The sequence below is a fragment of the Dipodomys merriami genome, unplaced genomic scaffold (assembly GCF_024711535.1).
Source record: "Dipodomys merriami isolate MVZ:Mamm:240054 unplaced genomic scaffold, mDipMer1.0.p SCAF_45, whole genome shotgun sequence".
NCBI lineage: Eukaryota > Metazoa > Chordata > Mammalia > Rodentia > Heteromyidae > Dipodomys > Dipodomys merriami.
In genome coordinates this window covers 99,384-112,063 of record NW_027206013.1, presented here as the reverse complement: position 1 = coordinate 112,063, position 12,680 = coordinate 99,384, and positions in this window count along the sequence as shown.

Genomic DNA, 12,680 nt, shown 5'->3' with positions numbered 1-12,680 from the left:
CCGCTGTGTCTGGCTGTGTCCCCCGCTGTGTCTCGCTGTGACCCCCGCTGTGTCCAGCTGTGTGTCGCTGTGTCCTGCTGTGTCTCATCTGTGTCCCCACTGTGTCCCCCACTGTGTCCCGCTGTGTCCCGCTTTGTCCACCGCTGTGTCCCGATGTGTCCTCGCTGTGTCCTGCCGTGTCCCAGCTGTATCCCCGCTGGGTCAACCCCTGTGTCCCGATGTGTCCCCGCTGTGTCCCCCACTGTGTCTCGCTGTGTCCCCCGCTGTGTCCCGCTGTGTCCCACGCTGTGTCCCCTTATGTCCTTGCTGTGTCCCCTGTGTCCTGCTGTATCCGGGCTGTGTCCCCGTTGTGTCCCGCTGTGTCCCCGCTGTGTCCCGCTGTGTCACCTGCTGTGTTCCCCGCTGTGTCCCGCCGGGTCCCACTGTGTCCCCTGTGTCCCCGCTGTGTCCCGTTGTGTCCGGCTGTGTCCTCGCTGTGTCCCCGCTGTGTCCTGCCATGTATAACGCTGTGTCAAGCTGTGTCCCCCGATGTGTCCCGCTGTGTGGCCCTGTGTCCCCCGCTGTGTCCCGCTGTGTCCAGCTGTGTCCCCTTCTGTGTCCCCATTGTGTCCCCTCTGTATCCCGCTGTGTCCCGCTGTGTCCTCTCTGTGTCCCCCTCAGTGTCCGACTATGTCCCGGTGTGTCCCCCTGTGTCCCCGCTGTGTCCCGCTGTGTCCCCGCTGTGTCCCGCTGTGTCCCCGCTGTGTGCTCGCTGTGTCCCCGCTGTGTCCTCGCTGTGTCCCCGTGGTGGCCCTCCGTGTATCCTGCTGTGTAAAGCTGTGTCCCCCAATGTGTCCCCCTGTTTCCCGATGTGTCACAACTGTGTCCCCTGCTGTGTCTCACTGTGTCCCCCGCTGAGTCCTGCTGTGTCCCACGCTGTGTCCCGCTGTGTGACGCTGTGTCCCGCTGTGTCCCCCGCTGTGTACCGATGTGTCCTCGCTGTGTCCTGCTGTGTCCCCCGCTGTGTCCCGATGTTTCCCCTCTGTGTCCCACTGTGTCCCGCTGTGTCCCCCGCTGTGTACAGATGTGTCGCAGCTGTGTCCCGCTGTGTTCCGCTGTGTCCCCCAATGTGTCGCGCTGTGTCCCGCTGTTTCCCCCTTTGTCCCCTTCTGTGTCCCCGCTGTGTCCCACGTGTCCCGCTGTGTCCGGCTGTGTCCCCGCTGTGTCCCCGCTGTGTCCCCGCTGTGTCCCCCGCTGTGTCCCCATTGTGTCCCCGCTGTATCCCGCTGTGTCCCTCTGTGTTCTCTCTGTGTCCCGCGCTGTGTCCCCGTTGTGTCCCCGCTGTATCTGGCAGACACTGCGGGGGACACAGCAAGGACACAGCGGGACAAATCGGGACACAGTGGGACACAACGGGGACACAGCGGGGGACACACCAGGGAAACAGTGGGACACAGTGGGGGATACCGCGGGACACAGCTGGACATAGGTGGGGACACTGCGGGGGACATAGCAAGACACAGCGGGGGACACAGTTGAGACGCAGCGGGACACAGCGGAATACAGGGGGACACAACGGGGACACAGCGGGGGACACAGAGAGAACACAGCGGGACACAGCGGGATACAGCGGGGACACAATTGGGACACAGCAGGGTACAGAGCGAGGACACAGCAGGACACAGCGGGATAAAGAGGGACAGAGCTGGACACAGCAGGGACACCACTGGGGACACAGCGGGACACAGCGTGAGACACAGTGGGGAACACAGCTGGAAACAGCAGGGGACACAGCGGGGGACACGGGGGGGACAGGGGTGACAGAGCGGGACACAGCAGGACACAGCGGGGGACTCAGCAGGACACAACGTGGGACACAGCGGGAAACAGCGGGGACCAAGCGGGACACAGCGGGGGACACAGAGGGGACACAGCGGGACACAGCGGGGGACACAGAGGGACACAGCGAGGACACAGCGGGACACAGAGGGGGACACAGCGAGACACAGTGGGACACAGAGGGACACAGCGGGACACGGCGGGACACATCAGGGGACACAGCGGGATACAGCGGGACACATCGGGGGACACAGCAGGACACAGCGGGACACAGCAGGGGACACAGGGGCGAAACAGCAGGACACAGCGGAAAACACAGCGAGACACAGCGGGGACACAGCAGGACACCGTGGGGACACAGCGGGGGACACAGCTCGGGACACAGAGAGGACACAGCGGGGACACAGTGGGGACACAGGAGGCCACAGCGGAACACAGTGGGGATACAGCAGGGCACAGCTGGACACAGCGGGAAACACAGCGCGTCACAGCGGGGACACAGCGGGACACAGCGGGACACAGCGCGGACACAGCGGGACACAGTGAGGGAACAGCGGGGAAATGCGAGGACACAGATGGACACAGCGGGGGACACAGCGAGGACACAGCGGGACACAGCGGGGGACACAGCAGAGCACATTGGGGAAACAGCGGGACACAGAGGGGACACAGTGGGTGACAGCGGGGACACAACGGGACACAGCGGGACATATCGGAGACACAGCAGGGTCACAGCGGGGGACACAGCTCGACACAGCGGGGAAAAAGCGGGGACACAGCGGGGACACAGCGGGGGACACAGCGGGGGAATCAGTGGGGAACACAGCGGGACACAACGCGGACACAGTTGGACACAGCGGGATACACAGCAGGACATATCGGGGAAACAGCGAGGACACAGAGGGACAAAGTGGGAAAAAGCGGGACAGAGCGGGACACAGCGGGGACACAGCAGCGGACACATCGGGACACAGCGAGACACAGCTTGACACAGCAGGCAACACAGCGCGACACAGCGGAGGACACAGGGGACACAGCGGGGACACAGAAGGACACAGTGGCGACACAAAAGGGACACAGCCATACACAGCGGGGGAAACAGCCGGGGACACAGCGGGACACAAGGCGGGACACAGTGGGACACAGCGGGAAACAGCAGAACACAGCGGGGACACAGCAGGGGACACAGCGGGATACACAGCGAGACACATCGGGGACACAGCGAGGACACAGGGAGGTCACAGCAGGACACAGCGGGACACAATGGGAAACAGCTGGACAGAGCGGGGACAGAGCCGGGACACAGCAGCAGACACAGCGGGACACAGCGGGGGACACAGGGGGGGACACAGCGCGGGACACAGAGAGGACACAGCGGGGACACAGCGGGGACACAGGGGGCCACAACGGAACACAGCGGGGATACAGCAGGACACAGCTGGACACAGCGGGAAACACAGGGGGTCACAGCGGGAACACAGCGAGGACACAGCGGGACACAGCGGGACACAGCGGGAAACAGCGGGGACACAGCGGGACACAGTGAGGCCACAGCGGGGGAGAGCGGGGACACAGCGGGACACAGCGGCAGACACAGCGTGGACACAGCGGGACACAGCCGGGGACACAGCGAGTACACAAAGGGACACAGCGGGACACATCGGGGACACAGTGGGGCACAGCGGGGGACACAGTGGGGGACACAGCGGGGAACACAGTGGGACACAGCGGGGACACAGCTGAACACAGCGGGATACACAGCGGGAAACAGCGTGGACCCAGCGAGGACACAGCGGGACACAGTAGGGAACACAGCGGGGGACACAGTGGGACACAGCGCGGGACACAGCGAGGACACAGCGGGGACACAGCGGGGACACAGCGGGCCACAGCGGGACACAGCGGAGATACAGTGGGACACAGCTGGACACAGCGGGAAACACAGCGGGACACAGCAGGCACACAGCGAGCACACAGCGGGACACAGCAGGACACAATGTGGACACAGCGGGGACACAGAGTGAAACAGCGGGACACAGCGGCGGACACAGCAGGGGACACAGTGGGGGACACAGCGGGGAACACAGTAGGACACAGCGGGGGCACAGCTGGACAGAGCGGGATACACAGCGGGACATAGTGGGGACACAGTGAGGACACAGCGGGACACAGCGGGGGACACAGCAGGACACAGCCCGGGACAGAGTGAGGACACAGCGGGGACACAGCTGGGACATAGCGGGCCACAGCGGGACACAGTGGGGATACAGCGGGACACAGCTGGACACAGCGGGATCCACAGCTGGACACAGCAGGGACACAGCAAGGACACAACGGGACACATTGGGGACACAGCGGGGACACAGCCCGGGACACAGAGGGACACAGCGGGGGACACAGCAAGGACACAGCGGGACACAGTGGGACACATCGGGGACACAGCAGGGACACAGCCAGGGACACAGCGAGACACAGCAGGGACACAGCGGGGACACAGCGGGGACACAGCTGGACACAGGGTGATACACCGCGGGACACAGCGGGGACACAGCGAGGACCCACCGGGACAGAGTGGGACACAGCATGGACACTCCAGGGGAGAGCGGGGACACAACGGGACATAGCGGGGGACAGCAGGGACACAGCGGGTCACAGAGGGACACAGCGGGGACACAGCGGGGGACAGCGGGGAAACAAGGAGACACAGAGGGGACACAGTGGGGACACAGCGGGACACAGCAGGGACACAGTGGGTGACAGCGGGGACACAACGGGAAACAGCGGGACACATCGGGGACACAGCAGGGTCACAGCGGGGACACATCGGGACACAGCGGGGACACAGCGGGGGACACAGCGGGGGAATCAGTGGGTTACACAGTGGGACACAGCGAGGACACAGAGGGACACAGTGGAACAAAGCGGGACACAGCGGGGACACAGCGGGGACACAGCAGCAGACAAATCGGAACACAGCGAGACACAGCGTGTCACAGGGGTGACACAGAAGGACACAGTGGGGCCACAGCAGGGACACAGTGGTAAACAGCGGGGGAAACAGCCAGGGCCACAGCGGGACACAACGGGGGACACAGCAGGACACAGCGGGACACAGGAGGGACACAGCCGAGGACACAGCGGGGGACACAGCGGGACACAACGGGGGACACAGTGAGGACACAGCGGGACACAGCGGGGACACAGCATGGACTCAGCGGGGGACACAGAGGGGACAATGCGGGACACAGCGTGGACACATCGGGACAAAGCGTGGGACAAAGCGGGACAGAGTGGGAAACCAATGGACACAGTGGGACACAGCGGGACACAGCGGGACACAGCTGGGGACAGCAGGGACACAGAGGTCACAGCGGGCGACAGTGGGGACACAGCGGGAAACAGCGGGGACACAGTGGGGGACAGCGGGGACACTCCAGGGGACAGCGGCGACACAGCGGGACACAACGGGGGACAGCAGGGACAGGGCGGGTCACAGCGGGAAACAGTGGGACACAGCGGGGGGACAGCGGGGACACAGCAGGACACAGCGAGGACACAGTGGGTGACAGTGGGGACACAACGGGCCACAGCGGGACACATCAGGGACACAGAATGGTCACAGAGGGACACAGACGACACAGCGGGACAGAGCGGTGGACACAACGGGACACAGCGGTACACAGCGGGACACAGCGGGACACAGCGGGGGACACAGAGGGAAACAGAGGACACAGAGGACACAGCGCGACACAGCGGGAACACAGCTGGACACAGCGGGATACACAGCGGGACATAGCAGGGACACAGCGAGGACCCAGCGGGACAAAACGAGACAGAGCGGGAACACTCCAGGGCACAGCCGGAACACAGCGGGACACAGCGGGGGACTCCAGGGACACAGCGGGTCACAGCGGGACACAGTGGGGACACAGCGGGGCACAGCGAGGACACAGTGGGTGACAGTGGGGACACAACGGGACACAGCGGGACACATCAGGGACACAGAAGGGTCACAGAGGGACACAGACGACACAGCGGCGACACAGCGGGAACACAGCAGGATACAGCGGGATACACAGCGGGACACAGCGGGGACACTGTGAGGACACTGCGGTACACAGCGGGACACAGAGGGACATAGCGGGGGACACAAAGGGGGACACAGCGTGACACAGAGGGGGACACAGCGGGACACAGCTGGGGACACAGCGAGGACACAGCGGGACACATCGGGAACACAGATGGGACACAGCGGGGGACACAGCGGATCAAAGCGGGGACACAGCGGGGACACAGTGGGGACAGAGCAGGACACAGGGTGACACAGTGGGACACAGTGGGGACACAGCGGAGGACACAGCGAGGACACAGCGGGACACAGCAGGACACAGAGAGACACAGACGGGACAGAGCGGGGAAACTCCATGGGACAGCGGGGACACAGCGGGACACAGCTGGGGACAGCAGGGACACAGCGGGTCACAGCGAGACACAGCGGGACACAGCGAGGACACAGCGGGACACATCGTGAACACAGACGCGACAGAGCGGGGGACACAGCAGATCAAAACGGGGACAAAGCGGGGACACAGTGGGGACCCAGCAGGAGAAGGGTGACAGAGCGGGACACAGCGGGGAAACAGAGGAGGACACAGCGGGACACAACAGGACACAGAGAGACACAGCGGGGACAGAGCGGGGACACTCCATGGGACAACGGGGACACAGCGGGACACAGCGGGGGACATCAGGGAAACAGAGGTCACAGCGAGACACAGCGGGACACAGCGGGCGACAGCGCGGACACAGAGGGAAACAGCGGGGACACAGTGGGGGACAGCGGGGACACTCCAGGGGACAGCGGGGACACAGCGGGACACAACGGGGGACAGCAGGGACAGGGCGGGTCACAGCGGGAAACAGCGGGACACAGCGGGGGGACAGCGGGGACACACTGGGACACAGCGAGGACACAGTGGGTGACAGTGGGGACACAACGGGACACAGCGGTACACATCAGGGACACAGAAGGGTCACAGAGGGACACAGACGACACAGCAGGACAGAGCGGTGGACACAACGGGACACAGCGGTACACAGCGAGACACAGCGGGAAACAGCGGGGGACACAGAGGGACACAGATGACACAGCGGCGACACAGCGGGAACAGAGCTGGACACAGCGGGATACACAGCGGGACACAGCGGGGACACAGCGAGGACCCAACGGGACAAAACGAGACACAGCAGGAACACTCCAGGGCACAGCGGGAACACAGCGGGACACAGCGGGGGACTCCAGGGACTCAGCGGGTCACAGCGGGACACAGCGGGGACACAGCGGGGGACAGTGGGGAAACAGCGGGACACAGAGGAGACACAGCGGGGACACAGCGGGACACAGCGGGACATAGTGGGTGACAGCGGGTACACAACGGGACACAGCGGGACACATCGGGGACACCGCAGGGTCACAGCGGGGACACAGCTCGACACAGCGGGGACACAGCGGGGACACATCGAGGACACAGCGGGGGACACAGCGGGGGAATCAGTGGGGAACACTGCGGGATACAGCAGGGACACAGTTGGACACAGCAGGATACACAGCGGGACACATCGGGGACACAGCGGGGACACAGCCCGGGACACAGCGGGACACAGTGGGGGACACAGAGGGATACCGCGTGGACACAGCGGGGACTCAGCGGGGGACACAGCGGGGGACAAACCGGGACACCACGGGAAACAGCGGGACACACCGGGACACAGCGGGGATACAGCGGGGACACACATTGGAAACAGCGGGACACAGCGGGGGACACAGCGAGGACACAGCGGGACACATCAGGGACACAGGGGGGACACAGCCCGGGTCACAGAGGGACACAGCGGGGGACACAGCGAGGATACAGTGGGACACATCGGGACACATCGAGGACACAGCGGGGACACAGCCCGGGACACAGCGAGACACAGCGGGGACACAACGGGGACACAGCGGGGACACAGCTGGACACGGCGTGATAAACATCGAGACAAGCGGTTACACAGCGAGGACACAGTGGGACACAGCGGGACACAGCAAGGACACAGCGGGACATAGCAGGGTACTCAGCGGGACACAGCGGGGGACACAGCGTGAAACAGAGGGACACAGCCGCGACACAGAGGGAACACAGCTGGACACAGCGGGATACACAGCGGGACACAGCGGCTACAGAGCGAGAACACAGCAGGTACACAGCGGGACACAGCAGGGACACAGCAGGTCACAGCGGGGGACACAGCGGGACACAGCGGGACACAGCAGGACAGAGCAGGACACAGCGGGGACACAACATGGACACAGCAGGTGACACAGTGGGACACAGTGGGACACATCGGAGCACAGCGTGGGACACAGCGTGACACAGCCGGGACACAGCTGGACACAGCTTGATACACAGCGGGACACAGCGGGGGACACAGCGGGGGTCACAGCGGGTAACAGCGGGGGACACAGCGGGAAACAGCGGGGACACAGCGGGGATAGAACGGGACACAGCGGGACCCAGCGGGACACAACGTGGGACACAGCGGGACACAGCGGGACACAGCGGGGACACAGCGGGGGACACAGCGGGGACACAGCGGGACACAGCCGGAACACAGCCTGGACACAGCGGGACACAGCGGGAGACAGTGGGACAGAGCAGGACACAGCGGGGACACAGCGTGGACACAGTAGGTGACACAGTGGGACACAGCGGGACACAGCGTGGGACACACCGGGGACACAGCTGGACACAGCTTGATACACAGCGGGACACACCGGGTGACACAGCGGGGGTCACAGCGGGAAACAACGGGGGACACAGCGGGACACAGCGGGAACACAGTGGGGACACAGTGGGACACAGCTGGACACAGGGGGGACACAGCGGGACACAGCGGGACACAACGGGGATACAGCGGGGACAAAGCGGGACAAAGCGATGACAGAGCAGGGGACACAGAGGGGAACACAGCGGGGGACACAGAGGAACACAGCGCGGGACAGTGAGGGTGTCACATTGGGACTCAACGGGGGACACAGCGGGACACAGCGGGGACAGAGCGAGGACACAGCGGGACACAGCGGGGGAGACAGCTGGGGACAGCGGGGACAAACGGGGGACAGCAGGGACATAGCTGGACACAGCGGGGGACACAGCGGGGCACAGAGGGGACAAAGCAGGCAGAGTGGGGACACAACGGGGACACAGCGGGGACACAGCGGCAACACAGCGGGACACAGAGGGGACAGAGCCGGAAACAACGGGGACACAGCGGGACAGAGTGGGAAACCAGGGGACACAGTGAGACACAGCGGGACACAGCGGGACACAGCGGGGACACAGCGGGGGACACAGCGGGACACAGCGGGACACAATGGGGGACACAAGGGGGGACACAGCGGGGACACATCGGGACACAGCGGGGACACAGCGAGGACACAGCGGGACACAGCGGGAGAAACAGCAGGACACAGCGGGGGACACAGCGAGGACACAGCAGGACACAGCATGACACAGCAGGACACAGCAAGACAAAGCAGGACACAGCGGGGAACACAGCAGGGGACACAGCGGGACACAATGGGGGTCACAGCGGGAGACAGCGGGGACACAGCGGAGACACAGCAGGACACAGCGGGTACTCCGCGGGACACAGCGTGGGACACCGCTGGACACAGCGGGGACCCAGCGGGACACAGCGGGACACAATGGGGGACACAAGGGGGGACACAGCGGGACACAACTGTGGTCACACCGGGACACAACGGGACACAGCGGGACACAGCAGGGGACACAGTTGTGGACACAGTGGGGGACACAGCGAGGACACAGCAGGACACAGCGGGACATAGCGGAGACACAGAGGGACACAGCGGGGACACAGCTGTGGACACAGCGGGACACAGCGGGGGACACATACGGACACAGCGGGGGACATAGCATGGGACACAGCGGGGGACAGAGCGGGGCTCACAGCGGGACATAGCGGTACACAGCGGGACACAGCTGGACAAAGCGGGGACACAGTGGGGGACACAGCAGGACACAGCGGGGACAGAGCGGGACACAGCGGGACACAGCGGGACACACCGGGTCACAGCAGAGGAAACAGCGAGTACACAGCGGGACACAGCGGGACACAGTGGGACAGAGCGGCGGACACAGTGGGACACTGCGGGACACAGCGGGGGGACAGCGGGGGACACAGCGGGACACAGTGGGGACACAGCGGGACACAACGGGGGACACAAGGGGGAACACAGCGGGACACAACTGTGGTCACACCGGGACACAGCAGGACACAGCGGGACACAGCGGGGGACACAGTTGTGGACACAGTGGGGGACACAGCGAGGACACAGCAGGACACAGCGGGACATAGCGGAGACACAGAGGGACACAGCGGGGACACAGCTGTGGACACAGCGGGACACAGCGGGGGACACATACGGACACAGCGGGGGACATAGCATGGGACACAGCGGGGGACAGAGCGGGGGACACAGCGGGACATAGTGGTACACAGCGGGACACAGCTGGACAAAACGGGGACACAGCGGGGGACAGAGCGGGACACAGCGGGACACAGCGGGACACACCGGGTCACAGCAGAGGAAACAGCGAGTACACAGCGGGACACAGCGGGACACAGCGTGACAGAGCAGCGGACACAGTGGGACACTGCGGGACACAGCGGGACACAGCGGGAGACACAGCAGGACACAGCGGGGGACAAAGCAAGACAGAGCGAGGACACAGCGGGACACATCGGGGACACAGCAGGGACACAGCGTGTGACAGAGTGGGACACAGCGGGGACACACGGGTACACAGCGTGGACACAGCTGGACACAGGCGGATTCACAACGGGCCACAGCGGGGACAATGTGAGACACATTGGGGGACACAGCGGGACACAGCGGGACACAGCGGGGACACAGCGGGGACACAGCGGGACACACCGGGACACTGCGGGGGACACAGCAAGGACACAGTGGGACACAGCGGAGACACAGTGGGGACACAGCGGGACACAGCGGGGACACAGCAGGACACATCTTGGACACACCGCGGGACACAGCGGGGGACACAGCGGGGAACACATCGGGACACAGCGGGGACACAGCTGGACACAGCGGGATAAAGAGCGGGACACAGCGAGGACACAGCGAGGACACAGCGGGGACACAGTGAGACAGAGTGGGGGACACAGCGGGGGACAGAGCGGGACACTGCGGGGGACACAGCGAGGACACAGGGGGACACAGTGGGACACAGCATTACACATTGGGGGACACAGCTTGACACAGGGGGATACATGGCGGGACACATCGGGGGACACAGCTTGACACAGCGGGATACATGGCGGGACACAGTGGGGACACAGCGAGGACAAAGCGGGACACAGCGGGACACAGCGGGGACACAGGGGACACAGCGGGACACAGGGTGACACAGCGGGACACAGCGGGGGACACAGGGGGACACAGCGGGACACAGCGGGGGACAGAGCGAGGAAACAGCAGCACACTGCGAGACACAGCGGGGGACACAGCGGGATACAGCGGGGGACACAGCGGGGTACAGAGCAGGACAAAGCAGGTCACTGCGAGACACATAGTGGGACACAGCAGCACACAGCGTGGGAAACAGCGGGAACACAGCAGGACACAGCGGGGACACAGTGGGGACACAGTGGGACACACCCCGACACTGCAGGGGAAACAGCGAGCACACAGTGGGGCACAGCGGAGACACAGCGGGGACACAGCGGGACCCAGCGGGGACACAGCAGGACACATCTTGGACACAGCGGGGGACACTGCGGGGGACACAGCGGGGAACACATCGGGACACAGCGGGGACACGGCTGGACCCAGCGGGATACAGAGCGGGACACAGCGGGGACACAGCGAGGACACAGCGGGGACACAGCAGAGGACACAGCGGGACACAACGGGACACAGCAGTACACAGTGGGGGACACTGCGAGAGACATAGCGGGACACAGCAGGGGACACAGAGAGAACACAGCGGGACACAGTGGGATACAGCGGGGCCACAACGGGGACACAGCGGGGGACAGAGAGAGAACACAGCGGGGACACAGCGGGACACAGCGGGACACTGCGAGGAAACAGCGAGGACACAGCGGGACACAGCGGGACTTAGTGGGACACAGCGGGGACACAGCGGGGGACACAGTGGGGAAACAGCGGGACACAGCAGGGGACATTGCGGGACACAAGGTGGGACACAGTGGGACACAGCCGGGACACAGCAGGAATCCTTGGTGACACAGTGGGCACAGCGGGGACAAAACGGGATACAGCATGGACACAGCGGGGGACAGAGCAGTGGACATAGCGGGGGACACAGCGGGAATGCATCGGGACACAGCGGGGACACAGCTGGCCACAGCGGGATACAGAGCGGGACACAGCGGGGACACAGCGAGGACACAGCAAGACACATCGGGGACACAGCAGGACACAACGGGAAACAGCGGGGGACACAGACGGGACACAGCGGGACAAAACGGGACAGAGCGGGACAAAGCGGGGGACAGAGCGAGACACTGCATTACACAGCGGGGGACAGAGCGGGACACAGCGGGGAACACAGCGGGGCACAGAGGGACACAGCTGGAGACAGCTGGGACACAGCGAGACACAGCGGGAAAACAGCGGGGACAGAAGGGGGAAACAACCGGACACAGCGGGACACACTGGTGACACAGCGGGACACAGTGGAACCCAGCGGTGACACAGCGGGGACACAGCGGGACACAGCGGGATAATGCGGGGGACACAGGCAGGACAC